This window comes from Dermacentor albipictus, chromosome 9 (genome assembly GCF_038994185.2).
Source record: "Dermacentor albipictus isolate Rhodes 1998 colony chromosome 9, USDA_Dalb.pri_finalv2, whole genome shotgun sequence".
NCBI lineage: Eukaryota > Metazoa > Arthropoda > Arachnida > Ixodida > Ixodidae > Dermacentor > Dermacentor albipictus.
Window position 1 is genome coordinate 85,499,794 of NC_091829.1, and position 25,601 is coordinate 85,525,394.

The 25,601-nt window shown below is 51.0% G+C and overlaps 1 protein-coding gene across 5 annotated transcripts in view; it reads right to left on the reverse strand.

Annotated features, from left to right (window-relative positions):
- Nucleotides 1–25,601, reverse strand: part of LOC139049464 (protein O-linked-mannose beta-1,2-N-acetylglucosaminyltransferase 1-like) — a 533,721-nt gene that overhangs the window by 223,659 nt on the left and 284,461 nt on the right. For all 5 annotated transcript variants that reach the window (XM_070524938.1, XM_070524940.1, XM_070524941.1 and 2 more), the window contains exon 2: nucleotides 13,643–13,692. The gene's annotated coding sequence lies outside the window, so the exon portion shown is untranslated. The remainder of the gene's footprint in view (nucleotides 1–13,642; nucleotides 13,693–25,601) is intronic.

Here is a 25,601-nt window from a genome sequence, read left to right on the forward strand (position 1 = left end):
CTTCCTGGCACAATTTGCACGTGTCGTCCTGATGCTTATCTGGGAAGATACGTTTTAACCTCAAACATTATACATATAAAACGGTCGTTTGCGTATCCATTATCTGCGGGCAATACGAAACAAATTACGAAACCCCGATCAAGCCGCCGACTGCGACTGGCGCTGAAGCCACGTACATAATTACATTAGTGATGACGATTAATTAGAAGCGACTGCACATTCACGCGCACGCGCGCGACTCTCGTTAGCGGACGCTCAAGGAGACAGGAACTTCATCTATCCAGTGTACGATCCATAGGGAGCTTATCTCAACGAATGACCCAGACACGAACGACTAGACAGATGCGCGACCCGCAAAGGCCACCCGTGCCCTTCTGCATAATGCATTGGCGAATTGGCTTCGTCAGTGAGCATCATCTCTGGTTCACGAAGGTGTTTACCTTGCGCCTATATACAAAGCCGTTCTTTCTCTTCACCACGTGGCTGGCACGGGGACGCGTATCGCATTAACGGGGTCCTGGAATGGCGGTTACGTCAGGACGCCGCGCGGTGAAGGGGCGTTGAGCGCGAACATTAAAAAGCTCGACATCGAAGCGACGTGGCGAAACACGCGAAGTCGCCAGGAACGTTCCCACAGCGACGCGACCGTAAACGCGTTATGTAGCGCTGCACGAGACGTATAAACATCGCGTCGCGTGCCAACACGACGGGAGGCGAGTGGGGCGCGGGGCGGCGGCAACTAATTTCCGCCTTGAACCCGGGCGACCCTCGCGGAGGTCACAGGCGACAGACGGTGAAGCGGGACAAGTGCTTCGAGAGCTGCTCTCTCTCTCTCTCTTCTCTCTCTCAAAGATTGCTCGAAGCCCAAGTGCCATCTGTAATAAAGCGTCAACTCTCATCTACCAACGGTCACCCACAGCCTGTCTCTTTCTCACAATGTCTCGATCTCCGAAGTGCTGCTCGGCAGCATCTACCGCTCACTCTTTCCTCCCAAGTGTTGCTCTAAGCCTTTCCCTCTCTCCTCGAAGGTTGCTCAAGATCTCTCTCTCTCTCTCTCTCCCAAAGCCAAAACCGCCTTTCACATCGCGGAGCGCAGACACATCGAAGTAGCGCAGAATCAAAAATAAAAAAGAAAGAAAGAAAAAGAAAACGCGGCGAGGGGAAGTTATGTGGCACAGCCTCGATTAGCATTCGAAGAACAAAATGAAGCGTGGACGGAGAAAGCGAAGAACTCGCTGCGGCGTCGGCAAGCGAAGAAGAAGAAGAGGTTGCGGGCGTCGCGCGCATCTTCGGGAAGCGAAGAAGAGAAAGAAGGCGGCGAAACCCGCTGCGGTCGCTTGACCGGTTCGACGAGACCCAACGAAACCTGCTGCTCTGTAGAACGCGGCGGCGGAGCGAGTCGCTCGCGTCATCCTCGAGCGACCGCGGTAACGCACTGCAGCCTCTTAGCGCATATCGCCGGCGCGACGTGAACGCGGACGCTTGCAGTGCAATACTGTTGTACTATGGTGGCCGCAGAGAGGGGCGAATGCTTCTACGGCGCGTATTCGGCGCCGCTCATAATCGAAATGCTCGCGTAGGAATAGCGGGCGCGTCACATCGAAATGCAGGTTGCTGAAGCCACAGAGGAAATAGAAAGAAAGAGAAGAAAACCTTAGGAGGGAGCGTTCACGCTGCTGTTTTTGACGCCTATATATATACTCGCGGTGAAAACGTAAGAATCAGGGCGTAGGCTCCTGCCGACAAAACCGCGTTATAAACCTGCCATTCGTACTTCCGCCGCTCCACGAAATAGTTCCCGCTTTGAAAGCCGACACTGAAAGTAGTTCGCCTCCGCCTTGTCGTCATGAAAAATGAGCGGACGTAATTGGCTGGCGCATCTGCACAACGTCTCCTTGAGTTGGAGAGCGGTGGATTTGCCGCTGAATTCTCAGCATTCGGACTTTGGAGAACAAAAAAGAAAGAAAGCTGGATTTACAGGCAAATCACTCAAACACGTGACCATTCACGGGATGGCAAGCGGTCGGTCAGTCACTCCTCGCGGCTGCGCTGGGTTCGTCGTTTGCTTGTCTGCATACACCGCTCCTAAGTTGGAACGCGCCAGCTAATAGTGCGGACGTTCCAGAGCTATAGTAATGTCGTTGCAACGGCGATATGTGTTTCTAGGTTCAGAGAGAGAGAGAGGAAGGAAGGAAGGAAGGAAGGAAGGAAGGAAGGACAAGAAAGGCAGGGAGGTCAACCAGAAGAGCATCCTGTTTGCTACCCTACACTGGTCGTGGGAGGAAGGGGAATAAAAAGAGGAAAAAAGGGAGAGAGTAAGCATCGAGTGCCGAGGTCGATAACTAAAGGTACGAAATGCGAAGACCAGAAAAGCGAAGCGCGTGTTGCAGAAAGCGGCGGACGGGGGTATACTGAAACCTACCACGAGCTAAGCACTAAACCCAGGATGATGCAACGTACCACAAGTGCATTTTGCGAGATAGTTGTGTTTCACTTCAATGAAAATCAGAGAGGCTTGTCTGCCGTCCCGCCTATGGCATGCTGTACGTCGGATTAATGCGATGGTCTACGAAGTGATACGCATAGCACATGCGACACTTAACACACACACACACACGCGCGTGCGCGCGCGCGCGCGCGGTTAAAATATCGAATTGAGATCAGTGTCTCTCACAAAAGTAAAGAGTGCCTTCGTAACGCGGCCCGCACGGACAGCGCTAGTCCACGATTAAAGTGTGTACAGGTTGCAGGTCGAGGATTGGACCCTGTGGTATAACATTTAGATGCGGTCATTAATAACAGGACGGACCTCTGGAATGCAAATAGGCTGTAATTGCATATTGAGTGTGCTGTGTCCTCTCGTACATTTGCACGCATATATAGCACTGTGGCCGATCCAACATCGCTTAATTCTACGCAAGCTGGCGAGCGAAAACCGCGAAAGAAATTCGTCAGAGGAGGCCGCCTTGCGAAGACTGCGTGGCGGCCTGACGCCATGCTTCCTCCTCCAAGTTCTTTGTTTTTTTTCCATGGGCGACGTTTCGACGTGACGTCAGCTGTATATACAAACGCTGCCCATACGCGCGCACACATCAGCGCCAAGATTAAATGACCCGCGGGGCGGACAGTTGGGGTGGTGGTGGGGGGGGGGGGGGGGGGATCGTTAAAGAATTCCGTATCTCGCCTCACGAACTTGAGGGATGCGCGTTGGGGTCTATGACAACCGAACACCAGATATGTCTTAAAGTCGTGTCTTGCACCGTGTTTTTTCAATCTTTCTTTATTTAATTTTTTTCCGTTGCAGAGCTTGGCTAAAGATAGCTGGGACACCCTACATACTGCAATTCAAAAGTACTTCGGTCACTCCGTACTGGAAGCTGCTGAAAACGCGCAAGCAAGATCACGCAAGCGCTGACTGGCGATTGAAGGATTTATTCTGCACTCGGCGAGGTATAGTATGCACACCGGGACAGAAACAGACTACAACAGGAGACGAACGTGGCGCCTCGCACTCGAAGCTACTGCCCTCGATTGCTTTAAACTGAGATTCACCGTCCCAAAAACTGCGCAGAGGGTTATGAGGGGCACCGCAACGGTGCACTACGAACTCATTTTCACTACACTTGCTCTCGTTAGAGTACACCAAACCCCATTAACCGATCTACGTATACGAGCGTTTGTTGCATTTCGCTCTCACGGAAATTCGGCCATCACGACGGACAATCGAACCCTCGTCCTCGGCAACGCAATGCTATACAGCCACCGCGGAGACTAGCCCTCGATTGTCCTATATACACGACCGGCCCCTTGTCGGAGGAACGAATCCACGTCACAGAGTGCCAGACCGTTCTCGGTGCAGAATACATTGAACGCGTTTCTCTGCTTTTTGAGTACACGCGGTGGGACTGACAGACTTTACAAGTTGACGCGCGGTCTGCATCGCGTTGATGCGAGTCAGTTGTTGGTTCTGTTAGTTCTTTTCTGTCTCGTTCTACGCCGTACGTAATTTCCTTTATCCCCTTACCCCAACACAGCCCAGCGAGATGCTGTTTACACTGATATACGTGTACGCTGAAACGCCTTGTTTTTCCCTTTCTTTCTTTCTTTCTTTGTTTCTTTCATTCTTTTTTTCGTCCTGTACGTTCCACATCACTGATGTCGGTGACCAAGATGATTGCTTCTACCATACCTCTACCCTGTACACCTTTTGTTGCCAGACGACATCCGTCTGCAGTCCCGACGAGTAACAGACGACACTCGTGTCATCTGCTCACTCGCCTTTGTTATTTGTTATTCTTGCGTGAATACTGCCATAGAGTGATCTAAAAGAAATAAGGGCGAAAACGTTATATACGTGTTTTCTTCCTGCTGTAGAGCGCTAATGAATAGAACTACGAGTTTGTCAAGCTGTGACGACGCTATGCGCGCAGCAAGACAACTATTCAGAACTGTACGTTACAAGTGCCTTATAAGGCACTTGTAACTTAAATGTTAACGTAAATATTCATCGTATATATACGACGAATATTTCGCAATGAGGCGACGTTAGGTGAAACCAAGTCGTTAGGTGAAACAGCCGAAATTTCGCATTTGCTTCCGCCAACGCCTGTGGACGCTTTGCGAGCTTATTATCCGGTGTTGGGCACACTCGCCTTTCGTGGCAATCTCGGGCCTCATCGCAAAATTTCTGAGAATTCCTCTCAGTATAGTCGTAAAGACAAAGGTCGCTATAGAGCGAATATACAGGTCGTGTGAGGGAGTTGTGTGATACGGTTTTGTGAATTGAATCGGCAGCGAATTGAATTCGCTCGCCAACAGCCACAGCGGAGTGTGGCTCTCTCGCGCTTCCCACTGCACGCGCTGCGCCATCTGGCGACGCCGCCGTAAAGTGCGCGCGCGTGTTCGATTCCACTGAGCATCGTAGAAATTTAAAATGATCATTTTTTTTCGTCAGTGTTTAGCGCCACATACCCAGTGATGCATACCTAGTTACCCCGAGTTAACGTCGAACAGCTTCACTAAAGAGCGGCACACCCTTACTGGCACACACCCAGCTACCCAAGTTGTCCTCAAAGAGATTCATTGGAGACCAAGTGGCACACACTCAGTGCTCCAAGTCGGCGTCAGACAAGTTCACTGAAGAGCGGTACATGCCCACTGCCGCATGACCAGTGGTCCACGTCGGCGTCAAAAGCGTCAGCTGAAGAGCGACACACAGATACGCAGTGCCACGTACCCAGCGTCCCAAACTGATCCGACAGCTCGTTTCGAAGCCTAGCCGTCCCCTCGGCCCAGCAGCCCGATGCTTTACCGTTCGACCATATACTATACCTAGTGACTCAGGTTGGACGGAAAACAGGTTGGATACATAGATATGCAGCCTCCGGAAAGTGCGGGAAGCACCACAAGAGTGATAATCGCATTAAAATAACTTGAGCTGTGTTTCAGTTCCACGGCAGTGCTTGGAGTCCTATGGCTCAGCTAAACAGAGATTTTACACTGCCTGTTGATGGTAAACCCTTCACCGCTCTAGTAGACGAAGGTGGTGTTACGGCACCGTTTGTTTAGATGTGTCGTCATTGCCCGGAGTCAGAGATATTGAAGCGCAAAAGGTTTACATGGTGGATCTTGAATTTCTCTTTAATTATTGCGATAGCGACTTGAGCGACGCTGTCTAACGCGAGAATACAGCGCAAAGCACCGAAGTGCGGGAATATATATGCGCGTGGTGCCCTTCACGAGCGCCGACTGTATACCAACTGAATTGCATCCGTCAAACGGAATATTTATACACACAGGTGGTGAGAAATTCATCGAACTCGGTATTGCGGACACGTGGCAATATGGGCAGCTGCAAGAACCCGCCCTGGAATTAACTACGTCACCATAGTACTTCTCTGTTCTTTGTATGACGCTTTCTTTAATAGCTCATCTACGAATTAAAAGAGGAGTGGCCAGTGCCGTCTAACGTGCATCAACATCTCCTTGTATATATATATGTATATATATATATCCTTTTTTTCCTTTTTTTCACGTGTCTGCGAAGAGGACTGGCGACGTCTAATGAGGACAGCTGGCTCCCGAAAAACAAGGGCGGTGGGACCAGGCCACCGAGCGGGCGGTGGTAGCACGCGTACTTCTTTCTTCTCGTCCTTCCTGTCTCTTCCTTTGCACTGCCCCCGCTACTGCAGGTGGCAATTATACACGCTTTAAACAAGAATGACGCTTGGAACAGTTGTATATATGGTGCATCACCTGCTCAGCTGGCAGTGTTAGTCGCGTCGCGAGTCCTGCGTTTCCTCTAGGAAGACATATAGCTACGGGTTCGCGAACGCTTCCCTCGCGAGGTGCGCACCCTGCTTCGGCAAAGTTGTGCACAGCGTTCGGCACGCACGTATACATAGCCAGAGATTTCAAAAGACGTTCGCCGTCAGCAGGTGGCCACTGAGGGCGAGCAGGGGGCAGCCGCATTTCCTGTCCATTCCCTGGAATGCATGCATTCCCTGGCATGCATTCCCTGTACTAAAGGAGGGCTCCACGTGTTTCACGGTCTGAGAAGGAAGCCACCGCCATGCATCCGCTGCGCGCTCGGCAGCGCAAGACTCCGCCGAGCTGTGTTTTGCGTATCAGCGCATACCGGGGGTTTCCTATTTCAATGCAAACAGATTTTTAAAAATTAAGGATATCTTGCGGCCATTACGGCAATTCTGTCGCATATCATGCCGGGTTATACTAGCGGAAGCAGCCATAACATGCAAGACAAATCGCGGGGTGAAGTAAGCTAATTAAAAAAAATTCACTTACTTTACTTCTAGCTAAGAACTAGAGAGTGTATACGCGTCCCACTTGTGGAATTGAAAGATGCTATAGTACCTATTACCGAACATTTCCACGTACGAACATCCGCAAACCCTCCACATGACACTAATAGGCGACAAGGACTTATTACCGAGAAACTTTCGGGACCTCTCGAGAACTCCCATAGATGGTGATGACGCGCACGTTTTCGCACAGAGGACTTTCGAGACGATGACGTTGTCCCTCCGCCCCGGCAACGCAGCGAAGATTGAAGGCCTTTAGCTAAGACAACAAACAAGCACGCGTGCGTGTGCACACACACGCACACACACACACACACACACACACACACACACACACACACACACACACACACTTCGGCGAGAAAGGGAGATTGAGGCGGAGAGGATGGGGTGAGAAAGAGCACAAGGCTGAGAGAGGCGCCGCCCGCGCGGACCACACAGGCAACGCGCGCGCGCGCTCAGACGCGTCTTGAGGCGCAGCGCGGAAACATCGGCGCCCAGCTTGCGTCCTGCGCTGGAGATTTTCCGCAAGACATGACCGCAGCTATAGTTGTAGACGGAACTGCAGGCCCAGCGCCGGCGCATATGCGCGCGCTCCGAGATGAGAGAGGTGCGGCCGCGCGTGAGCCGCCCGCGCCGCAAGACGCATCACCGCTGCTCTCAAAAAAAACTTTCTCTCCGCGCGCGCGGTGGCCCGCCTAGGGCGACCCCGCTGACAGCCGGCCAAATTGGGTGTAGTTCTCGGGCTACGTGCGGTGCCACCGGCGCGGCGTAGCGAACGCGCGACACCCCGCCGCTCCGACGCGCCAAACTCGGCGCCGCGTTCACGGACCGTTTCGCCTGCGTACCGACGGTGCATCGTCGCCGGGCAAAAAAGAAAACAGGTTAAAAAAAATGAGGCGGCAAGGCTCTTTCATCATGTGGGCTTAGTAAGTAAGGGCTCGAGCAGGCCAGGAACCCCCCGCCGGCTCGGTGGCGAGGCCGGTGCATGCTATAGCGGGTCAAGCACGGGGTATATATGCGCGCCCGTTGCTTTACGAGGAGCCGTCCCGTGATGGCTCCTGCACGCGTCAGTCGCCTTGCGGAAGGGCCACTACGCCGCCAGAGGGGGTTTCGGACGCGGGCGAATAAAAAAAAGGAAAAAAAAAACACGAAACCACGAAGGGAAGCGCAACACACACAAGCTAGCGTATATAGGCGTAAGCACACACGCACGCATGCAGGAGCGTCACGCGCGATGAAACGTTATGTGCGTATGCGCGCGCACGCGCAACGCATTTGTGTGGCGCGTGGGACGAGAGCGTTGCGAGCCAGTCACGGAGTTAAAAAGGTAGGCCAGCGAATATGTGGCTGGGAACGAGAAAAATGTGTGGGCGATGACAAGCGACACTGCATGTAGGCAGGTATAGCATATGAGCGAAAGCGTAGGAAAGACATCAGTTAGAGCTCGCTCGCTCGCTGGCTTGCAGCAGAATGCCTGCAACGGCGCAAAGATGAAAGCTCTCGTTCTATTAGGTGCCATATAGCGCTCTCTGCATTACTGTAGAATTGTAACTGTAATGCAGCGGCACTGTGCGAATGGGAAAAAATGTGTTTCTTTGCAAATAAACAGGTCCACCCACAGAGTTTCCAACAAAAAAAAGAAAAAACGGTTAACCAAGCATCGACGCTAAAGAAGACAATGTCAACGTATGTGGCGGTTCAAATGATTAGACGATTAAATGTCGACTACACCCATCCTGTCTATTTCCGTCTCTTCTTCCTGTTCGTTATTCACTCATTCCGCATCTTATTCGCGCCCTATTTTACGCGCAATTACGTCGACCTCGTCTTGTTTCGCATCGAAAAAGAAATTATGGGTTTTTACGTGCCAAAACCACTTTCTGATTATGAGACACGCCGTAGTGGGGGACTCCGGAAATTTGGACCACCTGGGGTTCTTTAACGTGCACCTAAATCTAAGTACACGGGTGTTTTCGCATTTCGCCCCCATCGAAATGCGGCCGCCGTGGCCGGGATTCGATCCCGCGACCTCGTGCTCTGTTTCGCATCGATACTATTGGTTGACCCTTTCTTTTGTCAGCATTTGGCGCGCCGGAATGCGCCCCTAGCTCGCCTTGTTTTTCTTGTTACGCTCTCACGACACCGCGAGACATAACGTCTGCTAGCTCCGAGTGTTTGAAGCTTCTTCAGAACACACGGTCCAGTCTCGGGCGAAGATCTCGCGCAACCGGCAGTTCACCGTTCTCCCTACACCTGTGGCCTGAGCTCGTCCACTTCCCGCCATTTGGCGGATGACGCGGCAGTTACAGATGACAGTCGCGGCGCAGCACGGCAGAGGGCGACAGCAACAGGATCACTGACATCCGACCCAACCTATAACGTGTTTCCGCGTCTAATAATGATCCTTTCTTCTTATACAATTAGTTCCTCACTGCTATTACGGATTTTCTGCTTGGAGAGGTATTTTATATATCTTCATGTTCATACTACACATACAGGTTACCTAACAGACTGTCTTTCTTTTTTTCAGGAAGCGGTTACAAGATACCCACATCTCAGATATGCGAAACCCGTCTGAAGTCAGTTACGAAGACCTTGTCTTCCAAATTACCGCAGGGAAATCTGGCACCAGTATACCTACGGTAGCTGCAAGCATGGCGCTGCAGACATCACAGGAACGATGGACATGGTACACAGATTTGCCGGAACTTCGGCCTTCTGATTTCTAAACTGCTTTGTGAATTCTCTAGGTCGTGTTATTCAACAAAATACAGAATTACAGCTTATCAGTGCAACGATTTGCAGTGATTAGGAACGTGTACTTATTGTCCTCATTCGTTTAGAAAACTATGAGTGCTTGAAACATAAAGGCAAAAAAAAAAAGCGCCACAGGAACATCTGATGCCGCAAGCACGAAGATTAGACAAGTCCATGCACTAGCCAGTATACATACGATACCTGAACGATCGCGGCACCAGAGTTCCCCAAGTTTTGTAGAAAACGCACCGCCCCTCATACGCATGCTGGCTGAACCTCCATGCACACGCTTCCAGCTTCCACATACACTATAGTGCCGGAGTTCCCTCCAGTAACCTATACAGGAAACTCCATATACCAACAGTGGCCTCCGACATCACAATCTCGGAGGCCACACTATAACCACAAGAGCACGTGCACGTGCGAAAGCACCGCAGACGAAGGCACCGAGACTCGCGAGGGTATAGACAGTTCATCCATTACCGCTGCGATAAAAACGCAGCAGCATCACGTTAACCACGTCGCGCGCGTGCCCGCTGGCAGCCGCCATCGAAGCCACTCCGGTTTTCGCGGCAGGCCCCGATTTGATCAGCCCCCGCACATCCGCAGGCTTCGAGAGGGACGCTTTGGGACGGCGAAAGTAAAATGAAAACGTAAAAGGCGCTGGCAAATGTGCGCGCTGCCAGCGAGCGGAAAAACGTTCCCCCGCGGCACAGATTCGCGAAGTTTGTAGTCCCCTCACGCCGCGGTTAAGCCGCGGCCAGCTGGTTTGACTCTGCGCGCATAATGGCTGCAGCTGTTTCCGCATTTGGGCTTAACAGTTGTGCGAAATGCACTGCTCTGTGCTTATTTTTTTTCTCCCTTTACTCACATTTCTCTGCCCCCCCCCCCCCCCCCCCAGTGGCCCAATTAACAGTCAGCCACCTCTCGGCTACGCTATCTCATTTTCCTCCAATAAATGCACCTTGGGTGTGTTGTGCGTGTATGTGTTGTGCGTGTGCGCGCACCGTAAGGCAGGGAATGAGTGAAGGAAGTATAGCAACCGAGACTTCTAACCATCATTCCCGTGCCAGCTGAATGATCGCTACGCCGGAGTTCCTTGTAGTAATATCAGTAGGAATCTCTCTGCCTGCCGGAAACCCGCGCATTTCTGCAGAGACGGTATAACGAACAAAGATTTGCGTCACGAGGTACCACAGTTTGGCTATAAGGAAAACCGTAGTTGGTATAGGCTCCGGAACAGTTATGACTAAACCGGAGGTTAACGGACCGAATCAAGAGATTTCGTACAAAAGACCGAGGCTATACCATGGCACAGCGGCACCGAGTCACGGCATGCACTTGCAGGGCCCTGCAAACTGCACTACGCTCGCGACGAGATTCCGTGCCGTTGGTCGTACCGCCGATCTTCATCACATTTCTTCCACCACACCAGATCGGCGATTCGGTTAGGGGTGTGAATCCGCCTTCGGAGGTTTATTAAACGAGGGAGATTAGTCAGATGAATCAGGAGGAATGATTGCGGTGACTTCGTTTCAGGTTCTCTCGATTCCATCACAGCCCTCCCTCGGCGTGAGCACAAAGCTGCCATCGAGATAGTGGTCTCCCGGAGACTGGGCAGCTATACCCCTCCCCTAACCACGGGAGAGCGAATAACTTCCGGAAGAACGAACGGTCACCCGGCTAGAGCTTTGTGCGGCCGCACCGCCCCGCATGACGAATGTTCTGCGTTGTCATCACGTTGTCATCATTTGTTGCGCGAAGAATACAGTGTATTTTAGGAAACTGCGAGTGCCTATTCGGTTACCTCCGCCAGGGGCCTGGCTGACAGCTATCTTCAGAACCTGCTTAATAAACTCCGCCACGTATGCTGCTGATCTAGGCAGGTGCAGGCTAGCTGTAGCTAGCCTTTCGGGAGAGGGTGTTGGGGTTAGCTGGGAGTTGTCGTGTACTTTGCTAGGCGCCGTTTCAGAGGAGAGGACGTGAGGTGGGCTGGGGTCTCTCCATCACAGTAAACAGAGGAAGAGGGGGTCCTTCGGCGTGGGAGTCGGCAAGGAGGTCAACACGCCTAGGTGTGAGGAGTGTGTTTGTTTGTGCATCTCCCAGAACGTCTCTTGCTCGTGCGCGATCGGTGCGTAGTTTGCCCACCACCTTTCATTAGCCCGCGAGTGAGGATTGGTAATATTGGGTCTGTAATCCTACAGGCGCGGTCGGAGAAAGACGGGAAACCCTGAACGCCGTTTCTGAAGGGAGCTTGGTACCTTTAACGCGCGCCTAAGTAGGAGATGACACCGCGCTTCGAACAGCTAAGCTCCAAAACTGCCGGGCCTGACCCCGCGACGGGGCAAATTGGGCGCTGCGAGACGCGTAGAGCAAACTGGCCACGCAAGACGATAAGACGAAGACGCTCTGTCATCTCCGGCCAGGCAGAAGATCGCCACTGACCGGGCCGCCCACGTCATGGCACTCCATGAACTCACAAACGTGTAGTGCAGTGGGGTCGTGCGGGGACCCTGGGACCAACGTGTCCGAACCCCTTGGTCAATAAAGTTGTTTCTCTCTCTCTCTCTCTCTCTCTCTCTGTCACCTCGCCTGCTGAGTTTGCGCTCGTCACGTATGATGCGATGCCAATTATTAGCCCATCAGTCTGCTCTACACGCGCACTTCCGTGGTTCTACACTAAAACCTGCGCGCGCCCGCCCGTCGCCCACGCAGCACGCCACACACGTCGCCATCGATGGCACGAGGCTCGGCCCGGGTCGTGACGCGAGACGTCCGCGGGAATGAAGTTTTTTCCGAAGAACGCCCGGAGGGCTGACGGCCCACTCGCGTCCTTTCCCGAGGACGCCACCGCGGCGCGCGCGGCCCTAATGCTGCGTCTCCCGGCAAGAACGCGCGCGCGCTCGCCTTTCGCGTTCCAATAAACAAACTCTCCTCGGAAGCTGCGACGTCTCTCTCCGAGCAAACAGAATGCCTCGAGCCCTTCGAAGAAGGAAAAGCCAGGCACCAACGCCATCCTATAAGGCTGGCGTTTATATATCTTTTTTATCTCCTTCCGGCGTCTTCATTTTCATCCGAGAGAGAGGGAGAGCGTGTGATTGTGAAGAGGAAGAGGCTCCGGGCGCGTGTTTTTTTCGCCGCGTCGCGACGCTTCCCTTTCTCAAACAGGGGGGAGGGGGAGGTGGCCCTGCCGTTTCGCCCCCCTAGGCTCCTCTTCCGTACCGAGCAATAAAGGAGCGCGCGAGGAATGTCCCGATCGCGCGTCGCGCGTGGCAGCAATGCCGACGGCGCCCGTCTCAATCTTTCTCTCCCGCCGCGCGTTGCGCGCCAAGGCGAACGGAACTCAGCGGTCTCTCTCTCTCTCTCTCTCTCTCACTTCCCGGCGTCACCGGGCAGCTTAACGTCGCCGAGACACGTCCGCCACCGCGCATGTATAAGAAGAAACGCGCTTCGGGATGCGACGGCGTTTCGCGAAAGACGCGAAGGAATTCAGCGACGCGAGCCCGTTGCCGCAGAAGATCGCGACGCGCCTTTTCGCGGCGTCTTCGCTTTTTTTTTTTTGGTTCGTCCGTTTGTTTCGGCGCGCACACGGTTTTTGCGCGCGCCCAGCATGTCATCACTAATGGAAGGAGGGAGTGGGGGCACTAATTCGCGTCGCGACAGCTCAGTCGCTTCGCCATTCGTTCGACGCTGAAAGCTCAAGGTCCGGGTGTCGCATGCATTCGCCCGGAGTTTCCTAGAAAAAAAAAATTGCTAGGAGGAACTCTGGCGCTACGATCGCTCGACTGCCATGGGAATTACGGGTGCTACATGAGAGAGAGAGAGAGCAGCTCTTTACTGGAAGGCAGAGATTCTTGTCGGCGTGGGTACGGCCGCTCACCTGCTACTTAGCATTGGGAGGACGAAGGCGTCATCTGATTATTATTATTATTATTATTATTATTATTATTATTATTATTATTATTATTATTATTATTATTATATAAAAGTTCGCTCCTACGATGCGACATTCGTAAACGTAGTCGCCGACTTAGTACAGGCAAATGGACAATGCGACTTACCACTTCCGGCGGCCCGAGACACGTTGCCGAATGGGCAGAGGGGTGAAAACCTGAGGAAAGAAAGAAACGAATGCAAAGAGGTCAGCTTTCGCAAACCAATTCAACGTCGTTTACTATACGCCGCACTGTTCGGATAAACAAACATACGCAAGGCAGGGAAAGAAGGCTGATCGCACGCCAACTTCATCACAACTTCATCATTTATTTTTCCCGTTAACTTGACAACATGAAAACGGCCTAGCTTCAACTCGTAGCGAGGTTCTGCATAAGCAGATTTGTACATAGAGGAAAGCGCGCTGAGAAGTATGTATCGATGATGGAAACACCGCTATGCTGTCCGAGTACTGACAGTTCGAAGGTACAACCCAATGGGATTGAGGGACGCCGTAGTGGAGCGTATAATCTTGACCAACTAGCATTCCTTAACATGTACCTGAATCATCTCCGTACACTCACATTTCGAATGCGATAACCCGTACGTTGTAGTTGCGACGGGCTACAGCTTGCGTCCGCGCGTGCGTGAATGTCTCAAAGCTGGCTTCCCCACAGCAAGATGTTTCGTGGGGAGAAGCCCATTTCAGCGATCAGCTTCATTTTCACGGGTATAAACTTTTTTTTTTTTTTTTAATGTACGAACTGCCGGAATTGGCCCCGATCTATACGAAAGTTTCTTCACTCTACTTTCCCGGGGAAGAACCGTAAGGCACGGGGAACCGTCCGCGCTTCCAGTGCGTCCTTCCTCCGAAACAGCGAGGCGCTGCTCCGCGCTTCTGCGCCTGCCGGAGCCACGCGAGCGTCGCTGATGCCCTTATAAGGAAAGGACTTCCCGCTCCACTCTTAGGACAGCCCTGTCCTTCCTGGACCGTCGGTGATGATGTTTGTTTATGAAACGCCCAGGCAGCAGCACGTTCCCCGTTGGAGCACCACGTCTTGATCCTCTTCCTCATCGCTGCCGTCCCCGGTAGCATCCGTACACGCGTGCCCCCCCCCCCCCCCACCCCCCTCCTTCTCCCCGGTGGCCATCACCCGAATGCGTGCATCGGAGGAGCAACCGCCGGCGCGGCGTCCGTGTAGAGAGATCCCGCTGTTTACACGAAGATCACTGCGGCGCTGTTGGCGGTGGGTAGATCACGACCGTGGGGGGGGGGGGGGGGGGGGGGGGAAGGAACCGAGCAGGAAGCATAAACAAGTGAGGGCCGCGGCTGTCTATACACTGCACACATGCAACCCTCCCTGCGTTACAGTATACGTCTCTGTACTAACGTTAGTATATGCTGCGACCAGTGTGTGGTGCAAGAGGGAAACTCACTCGCATTCCGTACCAGTGCCCGCGCAGTATTGTGCGCAGAGACGATCACTCACCGATGTGCTCAAGTCGAGCGACCGGCCTCTGTGCATGCTGCTGAACACAGACGTGACTCATCATCTTATCGGAAGACCGTGAAAGCATTGTGCTGCTTTTTCCGGTCCGTTACTCTCTGCATAGTTCGAACGTCTATAGAAACGTCCTGAAAGCTCTTTTCGTCTTGTTTTTTTTCCTTTTTATCTCCTTCGTTTTTTTTTCTTTCCAGCCCTCCTTTCCCCCACCCACGAGCAAGGTAACAAACCAGAAGCTTGCGTCTGGATAACCTTAGTGCTCTCTCTCTCTCTCCCTCTCTCTCTCTAGTAGCGTTATGTATACTCGCGTTCCTTTACCGCTATTTCCATGCTCTTCACTGTTAGCAGTCAATCATCATCGTGCACGACTTTCTCTCTCTCTCTCTCTCTTTCTTTCGTGACAACTCGAACCTGAGAGACCAAGTAGTAACTCCATCGCGTACAGAAATCACAGACGCGGAAAATGTGATGCCGGAGCATTTGACCAATGATGGATGCTTGTGCTCGACTCGTCGTCACGATAACAACAAGCGCGAGGCGGCCATTCGCGCTTCGCATTACCGTCGGCCGCGAGAACAGAAAAGAGAGAGAGGGGGGGAGAGAGAAAGAAATGTCTCGCGTGCGGAAGAGCACACGTCGATACGCGCTGACTGACGACGCGCACAGACGGGGCAGTGCACTAACGAGGGCGTCACGACGCCGACGCTAACGTCAACGTTGACTGGGCGCCTCTCTGCCTTCCTACTAGCGTTAAACATACACACACAGACCTTATAGAGCCAACGGAAAAGCTGCTGTGAGCGTCGGGCTCACGGCGGCTCTTTCTTATTTTTTCTTCCCGTTCGTCCATCTACTGCTTGCCTCGAGGTCAAGGCTGCGCTTCTGCTACCTTTCCGTTGTGTAACTCAGACGCCCCTAGCTACGCTTGCACGAACGCGTGTCACCGGTTCGTGACGTAGGCAGAGGGCGCTGCGCGCGCAGAACGACGCGCGAAAATAGCAGTCTCCCGAAGAGGACAGGTGTCCACTTGGCAGGTTGGTGGCGGTTGTATACCGTTGCTGTACAGGCGGCGACAACCCGGCTACCGGCGCCTGCCGGCAACAGTTCGGCCGGAGCGCCGCTGTCCAAAACACAGAGCGCGTAACCACTGGGTCTCGCCAGTTCGCGTTTGTAAAGAAAAACGCGAGAAGACGCGACATCTGCTATCGCGCTTTGCGCGGCCCTTTCGCGGACAATGTGTGTTCAAACAAAAACGACGGCGACGACAACAGATCTTGCGTGCACGCACTTAGACGCGCACAGAGAAAGGGAGAGAGAGAGAGAGACGCACGCACGTGGAAATCGGGAAAGCGATTTTGTAGGATGGATAGAAACAACTTTATTTTAAATCCGGCAAAGTTTAACGACCCGTGGGGACTTCGAGGCCTTGCCTCGTCGCTGCCTCTCGGGCCTGCTGCACAGCCCACTCTTGCGTCTTCAGGTTGGATTTTCTAGCGATTCCTCTTTCCGATGCTAGTTCTTTTCGCCTTTGTCGCGCTTCGTCGGTGGTTAGAGCGACGTTCCGCCCGCGTTAATTATCAATGGGACCAGCCGGCAGTGAACAGTGGTTGATAAAGCGTGGCATAGAATCGAACGGAAGGCATCGTTTACAACATAGCGCGCCCAGTTTCGTTCCAATTTGCCAAAAGTCGATTCCGTCTGTTGCATTTAAGCACCGACGGTATACCGAATCTGTCTACAGGCTGCCGCATTCGACAGCTTAACGAGCAGCAGCCACTATGACGTAACAGGATATTTCACCACGGTACGCTACTTTGTACAGACTTGCCGACCGTAACATTAGAGATATACTACAATCAAATATAAATAAATAAATAAATAAATAAATAAATAAATAAATAAATAAATAAATAAATAAATAAATAAATAAATAAATAAATAAATATTGTGTGAGAAACACTGAAAAGTGTTTGAATTGTTGGCTGTTTATTAAACATTAGCTGACTTTGTTCTCCATAGGCAAGCTGTGAACAAGTCACAGTGCTCCACAGTTGCCGCAACGATCATCTGCACTACCGATAAACAGAAACGTTTATCAAGTTTATCAGTGAAATTTTCGAGAACTGAAGGGCCAAAACTTCGATGAGCGTTCGACGTTCTTGGTGCTGCTGCTGCGTAGGTAAATTAGGGTGATCTACGAGATCCAATGATACGGCTTTAAGAAACCGTTCAGCGACCGTATTTGTGCATAGACGCGAACGGAAAGTCGCGAAGTTATTGGTGTGAATACGACAATCGTAAGCAGGCTCTGAAATCGGGCATTTTACGATAAAATCTTAAATGTTGACGGGTACGTTTGTATAGTATACAAGGCTACTTAGTCCTTTATATAAAATAAAAAACAAAAAAAACAGTCCCACCTTTAAGGTTGATGGTTTGTCACATGGCTAACACACCATCAAGCGGTAAGGTCGAATCGTTGATGGAGGCTAATGAAGTTTCTTCCCTCTATTTTTTTTTTGCGGCATATCGTGTGAAGCAATCATGGTGACACCTGCGACAGGCGGCACGAAAGCTGCAAGCCATAAGTCAACTTTAACAGCTGCCGCTGTCAAACTGTCGTTGTCACAGATGTTTCGATGCGTACCATTTGGCCAGAATGTTAACAGCGTTTTCAGCTACGGCTTCACTCACCGAAGACTATATCCTGATCTCGCCGTCCTGAAGACATGACGTTTTTTTTAAGGGCCTTGAGGATAATAAAACAAGACGAGCCTCTTTAAAGGTGCCGAAAAGTTTGCCGTGTATCCACAGACACATTGTAGACTGATCATTAGCATATTTTCGCTAGCTTATATCATTAGCATATATTTCGCTACATACGTGCTACACATTTATGCAGCACGTATCGAGGAACAAAAAGCTGCATCGGGAATTTTTCGTGTCGCTCTACAATTTTCTAAAAGACACTTTTCATGTGAAATAATATTTGCGAATTTGATTAATTAAGACTAATTATCTAATTAGGCGGAATGAAAAAAAGATGACTTGAATATCTCCAGGCGACGGCAGACGACACTACCTCGGTTCTTTCCAGCCACGTGGCATTCACGTATTTTTGAACTCCGGCTAAAGTTAGCTGGCGACTGCCTGTATATTTACGGCAAAGAAGGGCGCTTACTTTTTGAATGCGAAAAATACGCAGCCTTATAACTGTTCCCGCGCTTAAAATAGTATACTTCGGGCGAAACGGATCCGTTTTGTTTTTTAGTTTGACCGATAGCAATTTCCTTTCAATTTTCAATCCCGTGTTTTCGTCCCCCAATGCCAAGAAGCTAGCCAGAACTACCATTCAGTCTGACCTCTCGCGTTTTTCTCTCCGTGAGAGTGAGTGATTATTTATGCAAAACGAATACCTTTAAGAAACTCGTTCTCACCCACGTACTACTCGGAATCGGAGTGCCGTGCACGCTGAGGTGGTTGAGAGCTCAGCGACCTCTTAACTTAGCTTTAACTTGGCTCGAGTGATTTCTTTGAAACCTTCTTTATTTTTTATGCTATTTTCTGTAAAGCTTTCACTCGGTCTAAAAGCTATGGCACTGACCTGTGCTCTCGTTATATCCACGCCGATCGCGTTTTTCTGGTTCTTTTCTTTTTTGCAATGTTATGCTATTTGGCAACATCTGCTGAAAAGTGAATTATGACTATGCACACCAATTCTAATTACTGTGTGCACACTCCTACCTAGGACTTCACTTTAAGCCCGGTAGAACGTATTATAGCATTAACATATAACAAATGTCTTCTTCTCTCTCTCTCTTTCTCTCTCTCTCTTACGCGCAGAAGCAATGTAAATTATTCAGTTTCCAACTTCGTTAAGTATACTGTTCCCGTGCCTTCTTTCTTTCTTTCTTTCTTTCTTTCTTTCTTTCTGAGAGAGGAAGCGCTGGCCCAGAGTGCGCGACCAGCTTGAAATCTCGCATTTCCGGCCCGGCACGACATTCGGTTAGCTCAAGGATCACGGCTAACCAACTATTTCATAAACAGGTTAATTAGTGTCCCCCCCCCCCCCCGCGGCACTACTGCCCCCTCGGGAATGCAAGCCGCCGCCTACGCTTCGAGCTGCGCAATCACAGAGACAATCCGCGGTTAATGTTAATGTCTCCTCGGTTTAATTAGGCGGTGTCAGGATTGGGGGCTCAATCCCATCGTCCGTGGTCCTTTGCCAAGATTGGAGTACGGCATGAATTCGAAGGTAGCTGGCCCATGCCGTCGTCCAACTTATTTACGCTGAGATCGTTGATGAAGTGAAGAACTGCTTCTCATCGAGAACGAGGAAAAAGGGTTTATTTGCAGAAATTAACTCAGTCTAACATGACTGCTTGAGAAAAAGAGTATTAGTCCAACAGGACTGCATGAGAGAAGTGAACCAGTCTAACATGACTGCTCAAGAGAAGTGTGTCCTCAGCATTCGCACAACCACAGTTTTTATACACTCGATCCGCCGGTCCTACGACGCGGCGACTCTTCGTTTTCACATCACCAACTCGCAGCTGCTCTGAAGATCAGTTTACGTACACAAAGGCAACCACGCTCTGTACACAGAGGCAACCGCACGGGGTGCCGTTCCGGGAAACTATCGTTGCCGATCGAGCGTCGCTCATTGTTCCGAGCCACTCCGAACCGTGAGAAGCACAAAAATACGTCGTCCCCACGGCAGCTTGACCAGGCGTGTCAAATCAGCTCCGCGTTGGGGAACTCTGGAATCATTGTCCACACACCGAACTCGTCCCGTCACAATGTCGATGAGGCTGGAGGAAGGAAGCGGGTTCCAGCGCAAAGGCCGCTTCTTTGAACGCCTCCCAGCTGCAGCGACGGAGAGGGAGAGGTGCGCGTCTTGCACCCCTTGTCGTAATCGGGTGGCAAGGTGGCAATCTTGTTGCGCAACTCGCCATTCTTGACAGCGGACCGACAGAAAAAGAAAGGCAAGAAAAAAAAAGAAGTGCATGCTCCTCGTTGGCGGCGCTGGTGAGGCCCGTCCGGAGTAGTCCGGTGGAATGCGTCGCCCAAACTTAACGACGCAGTGCGAGTCGGCAAACAATGGGGCGCAAATGAACGCCTCTCCTCGTGAAGCTTATGGCAAACGTTACCTGAAGAAACGCTGGCTCTTTCTGTCTACGTGAGCTGCTTAATTGTGTGGCGGTTCCGGAGCACGGGGATAATAATAATAATAATAATAATAATAATAATAATAATAATAATAATAATAATAATAATAATAATTGCGATTTATTCGCATGCTGCAGTCTAGTACATGGCGTATCGGGCGCGGCAACACAGGCAAGCGAAAACGAAATGGCAAAAAAATCACTGAAGTAGTAGTAGTAGTAGTAGTAGTAGTAGTAGTAGTAGTAGTAGTAGTAGTAGTAGTAGTAGCAAATACATCCTTATTAAAGGGAGTGGCCTCAAGGCCTGCGAGGGTGTCGGGAATTCAGGTCACAGTAACTTCAACAAGCGAATGAGGCGAGAGAAGGAGGGAGTAAAAAAAAAATACGAAGAAGCGCAGTGGTGCTACGAAGTTTCACAACAGCATAACTGCATTCTTCAAGCTGTACCCTATCTGCGAAGCAAACATCGCTGATAATATTTGGTAAATATTGCCGCATCTCTCTAGCTTTGTCACACCTGCTACGTTGGGGCACGTTACGTAACGCGAGACTTTCCGTCGCACAGGCAGAAAGAGAAGGATGGGAGAGAGAGATAAAGATGGCAACCTCGAAGGCCAAGAAGGAGAATCCTAAAAGGAACTATGCGGCGCGGCGCCATTCCTTCCCCGTGGCGAGGCAAAAAAAGCGACGACTGGGGTCGCAGCGAGTTTTCTCAAGTTACTTTCTCTCCCTGAACACGCAGTATACAGTATACAGTATACAGGTCGAGTAAACTGAAGCAAAAGAAACGCGCAAGGTCAAAAACAATTTTTGAGAGAAAGAACAAATTGCAGGCCCCCTTTCTTTTTTTTTTTCCTCCACCGCGATGAGAATGAGCGAGTGCCCTCCGCTCTTCCCCGTGCGAAAGTTCGTCCGCCGACGTCGTGATCGAGCGGCCTAGAATGGGACGCCGCGTCAGTTTGCCCCCTCCATGGAAGCGCGGTGACGCGTCGCCGGCGAACCGAAATTCCAAGGACGGCCAAGGACGTCCAACGCTCCCTCTCTCTCTCCCCCTCTTCCTCTGCGTAACGCGCAAGAGAGGCTCCGCTGCGATGACGGCACAGCGCCGTGGAGAAGACACCACAGGTGGCACCAATACGGGCCGAGCGGTGCTACCACTGCATATATCGCCTGCGGCCGTCTATAGCGTACGCATGGACTCCTGCATTAGTTTCTCTCTTCCAATGCTCTCGTTAGTCTTCGAACTTACCTTGTATAACATGAAAAATACAGTATAACAGTAGTAGTAGTAGTAGCAGTAGTAGTAGTAGTAGTTGCAGTAGTAGTAGATGTATAGTAGTAGTAATAGTAGTAGTAGTAATAGTAGTAGTAGTAGTAGTAGTAGTCGTAGTAGTAGTAGCAGTAGTAGTAGTAGATGTATAGTAGTAGTAGTAGTAGTAGTAGTAGTAGTAGTAGTAGTAGTAGTAGTAGTAGTAGTAGCAGTAGTAGTAGTAGTAGTTGCAGTAGTAGTAGATGTATAGTAGTAGTAATAGTAGTAGTAGTAATAGTAGTAGTAGTAGTAGTAGTAGTCGTAGTAGTAGTAGCAGTAGTAGTAGTAGATGTATAGTAGTAGTAGTAGTAGTAGTAGTAGTAGTAGTAGTAGTAGTAGTAGCACAAGCAGCAGATATAGTAGTGGTCCTGGTCGTCGTCGTACAGCAAACTTAGGTCGTAAGTAAGCATTAGGAGGAGCGGTCTTGGACGAAACAGATTCGAAGCAAGAGGGTAACAGTAACAGCATCACTACTAGTCTACTGATACCATTGCTACTTGTAATATTAGAAGTATAATGAGTAGCAGTAGCAGTAGTAGTAGTGGTGGGCGGTGGGAAGGGGCGGCCGCAACGATAAGTAGTACCACTATCCCCAGTAGTTACCGCAATGCACTCTATATACTACAGTTAAAACTCGATTTCACGAAGTCATGAGCATGCTCGAATTATTTCGTTAAATCTGGAAGTTCGCAAAATCGAGTGCGGCATCTATGGGTCCTTCCGAATCCCAAATCTTAACGTAGCGACACGCAAAAGGTACCGCGGCATTGTATTTGCCGGTAACCCACGCCTGCGCGCGTGAAAATTCCGCGAGAGCGGCCCAACTGCCACCGCCCCTAGCGCCACCTGGTATGTAAGAATGCTAGCGACTGCTGAGTTCGTTGTTCTGTGCATGGGCGCTGCGTGCAGCCTCGTGAAAAGTAAGCTAGAGCCGTGACTAGGGTGCCTAAATGTTTTAACTCGATAGCGTTAGAGCTCATGCTCGAAGAAAAACAACCCTTCTGCGTCAAAATTAGAAAGAAATCGCAGCTTGTTTTTTACTCATTTATTTCTGGAAAATCATCAACCCTAGCTAAGAAGCTAGCTTCCTTAGCTGGGGTTGATAACAAGGAATCTTGTGGGTACTTGCCGGGGAATGGAACTTTCTTCGTTAGATCGGGAACTTCGCAAAATCGGGTTTCGTAAGGTCGGGTTTTAACTGTGTTACGATTCATTCGCATGCGACATAGGTTGCACAGAGGCGCTCGGTGCTTCTTACGATGAGGCTCGCTCGAGGGCGCTAGACATAAAAGTAAGACAAAGATGGAAAAGAAAGTGAGCGGTGAGACACACGGCACCCGGCGCGCGCCACTCGATGCAACGTCATCGACGTCATCGACGCCACTCGAAACAAAAAGGCGTCGATGACGTGGCCGCCGTACGTGCCTCCGGCCGATCCATCACCCAGAAGCGAGAAGACCGGAGCGTGTGCGGGCACGCGCGGGTCTTAAACACACGTGACACATATACGCGCGGCGGCCCCGGAGGGCGCTCGAAATACGCAAACAAGAAGAGCGCGCGCGCGCTCGCGAAACCGCGGTGGCCGGCGAAGTAGCATGCGGCGCACGAAAGCGGGGCCACCGTCGCCACTCTTTCTTTCTCTCCCTTCCGCAGCGGCGCCCGTCGAGCGGCATGCCGCCGTGTGCCGCTCGGCGGCAACACCGGCCTCCCTCGCGGCGGCGGCGGCGCAGGGGTCGCCGTCGTGAGAGCGATGCGTCGGAGCTCGCGGTGGTGCATGGTCAACCCGGCTGGGGCATCAGGGCCGACAGGAAGCGGCAGCGCGCTCCGGGCCCAATTACCCGAGAAGCTCAGAGAGAGAGAGAGAGAGAGAGAGAGAGAGAGAGAGCGGGTCGTCCCCTTCTGGGCCGGGATGTGGGCCATCGCGAAGCGGCGTGCCAAAGACGCCACGGCCGCGCCGGCGCCGATTAAGGACGAGGATCGCGCGCGTGCGCGGATGGGTCGCCGTCGTCGTTGTCGACGTTCGCGCAGCTAGCCAGCGCATAACGGAGTTGGTGCCAGCGGGAGGAGAAATTGGTACGCGCTATAGGGGCTGCGCGCGCGGTGGGTCGGACGGGGGGGGGGGGGGGGGGGGGCTCTACGTTGGTGCGGTTCGGATGAGAGCAACTCGTGTGTATATATATACGAACGACATCGAAGCGACGGTTTTTTTTTTTTTTTTGGTCGCCATCCCAAACCCGTTCATAGAGCTTTGTACGAAACTTGCCAGGGGAAACTCCGGCGCTGTAACCGTTCATCTGCCATGCATTGGGCTTGCCCGTCACGCTCTGCCAGTCAAGCCCAATGTGGCTTTGGCAGGCCGGATGAATGTATTAGGTTTTATAGAAATAATGAACGAGTTTATTATTATTATTATTATTATTATTATTATTATTATTATTATTATTATTATTATTATTATTATTATTATTATTATTATGGTCACGACGATGCTTCCTTTTTTTGTTTCCATCTTCGCGGGCGTGTCGGCTTCACACTTTTTGGTGGCTTTATTTGCCGCGCAGCATCTGTCCTTGTTCGCCTAAATTTCCAAGCAACCTTATTCTTTCTTTCTTTTTTTTCTATGCAGAGAAGGCGCGATAAGAAAGTGCGCACGCGCATACAACCACTGTCAATTCTTGTATTTATATAACGCTAGGTTTGTAGTTTGAAAATGACGAACTTGCAGAGTGAAAGAGGGCCAAATTTCAGGCAAGTATGTGCGCTAACCACCATTCTCACGCTGTCTGGATCGCCATGCTGTAGCACATCCCGCACACAGACGTTCATGACGGTTCACTGTAGTAATTTCCCAAAGAAACTCCACGCCCAACCGCAGGCCGTGCGCGCAAACCCAACCGTCGTGGCGTCCTGCTGCCGAGCTCGAGGTAGCCGGTTCGATTACCTGCTGGAGCGGCCGGATTTCGGTGGACACGGAGTGTAAAAAAGACGCTCTGAACACAGGTTAGGCACACGTTAAAGTACTCCAGGTGGTCGAAATTAATTTGGTGCCATCCACTACGACGTCCCTCACAGCCGCCGAGTCGCTTCAGCATGTTTTAATTCAATCAATCAATCAATCAATCAATCAATCCCAGCCCCTCTTTATTGACTGTGTATATAGGTTCCGGCTAGTTTCCCTCACAGCCGCCGAGTCGCTTCGGCATGTTTTAATTCAATCGATCAATCAATCAATCAATCCCAGCCCCTGTTTATTGACTGTAGGTTCCGGCTGGTTTTCCTTTCTTGACCTTGTGCGCTCAACGTATGAACATTTGCTAAGAAAATAGTGAAGGATATCGACATTTAGCGGTTGGCGATTGTATCTATACAGGCATCGCGCGTATACTAGCTGTGGTAACTATGTGTACTACTTTCTTCACGGGCAGCCCAGACATATTATTTCACTATAACCGCGGCCATTTGTTCGCAGAATGCCTATACGCATATGGAGGAGTCACGTCACAGCTGGTGTGCCTTTTTCTGCCGGTAATTCTGCAACCGACGAGAGTACTTGAGGCGGCGAGATGGCACATGCGTCAAGACAGCAGAACCTGACAAATCCAACGTTTTTTGCAGGGTGTCAATTCTCCCGTCATCCATGCGGAAGGCCGCACCGCCATGTGATTACTGCTGCCGTGGAAGTAGTAGGCAGGCAGTACTAACATATTGAGCTGGCGTTTCATCGTACCGCACAACTGGCACGAAACGAAAAACGCTTTTTGACTTTTTACTCCGCTGAGCGCCTGCCTTCTTTCTTTCTTTCTTTCTTTCTTTCTTTCTTTCTTTCTTTCTATGCGAATGAGTGATAAAAAAAAAGAAGCTGGAAATACTTCCGGATGTGCAACAGAACGTTTAACAACAACAAAGGCTGTCTAAAGCGCCTCTTACAAAAAAACAAAGAAGAAAACAAAATCAAGCATGTGCTAAACGAAAAAGCATGAATGAGAAAAGACTCTAAGGTATGATAGTGTAAACAGGACACAAAGCGCTCACGGCCGAGTTCCCGTTCCAAACTACTACAACGCGGTCCCACGCACACGCCACGCAACTGATAACAGGCAGCACA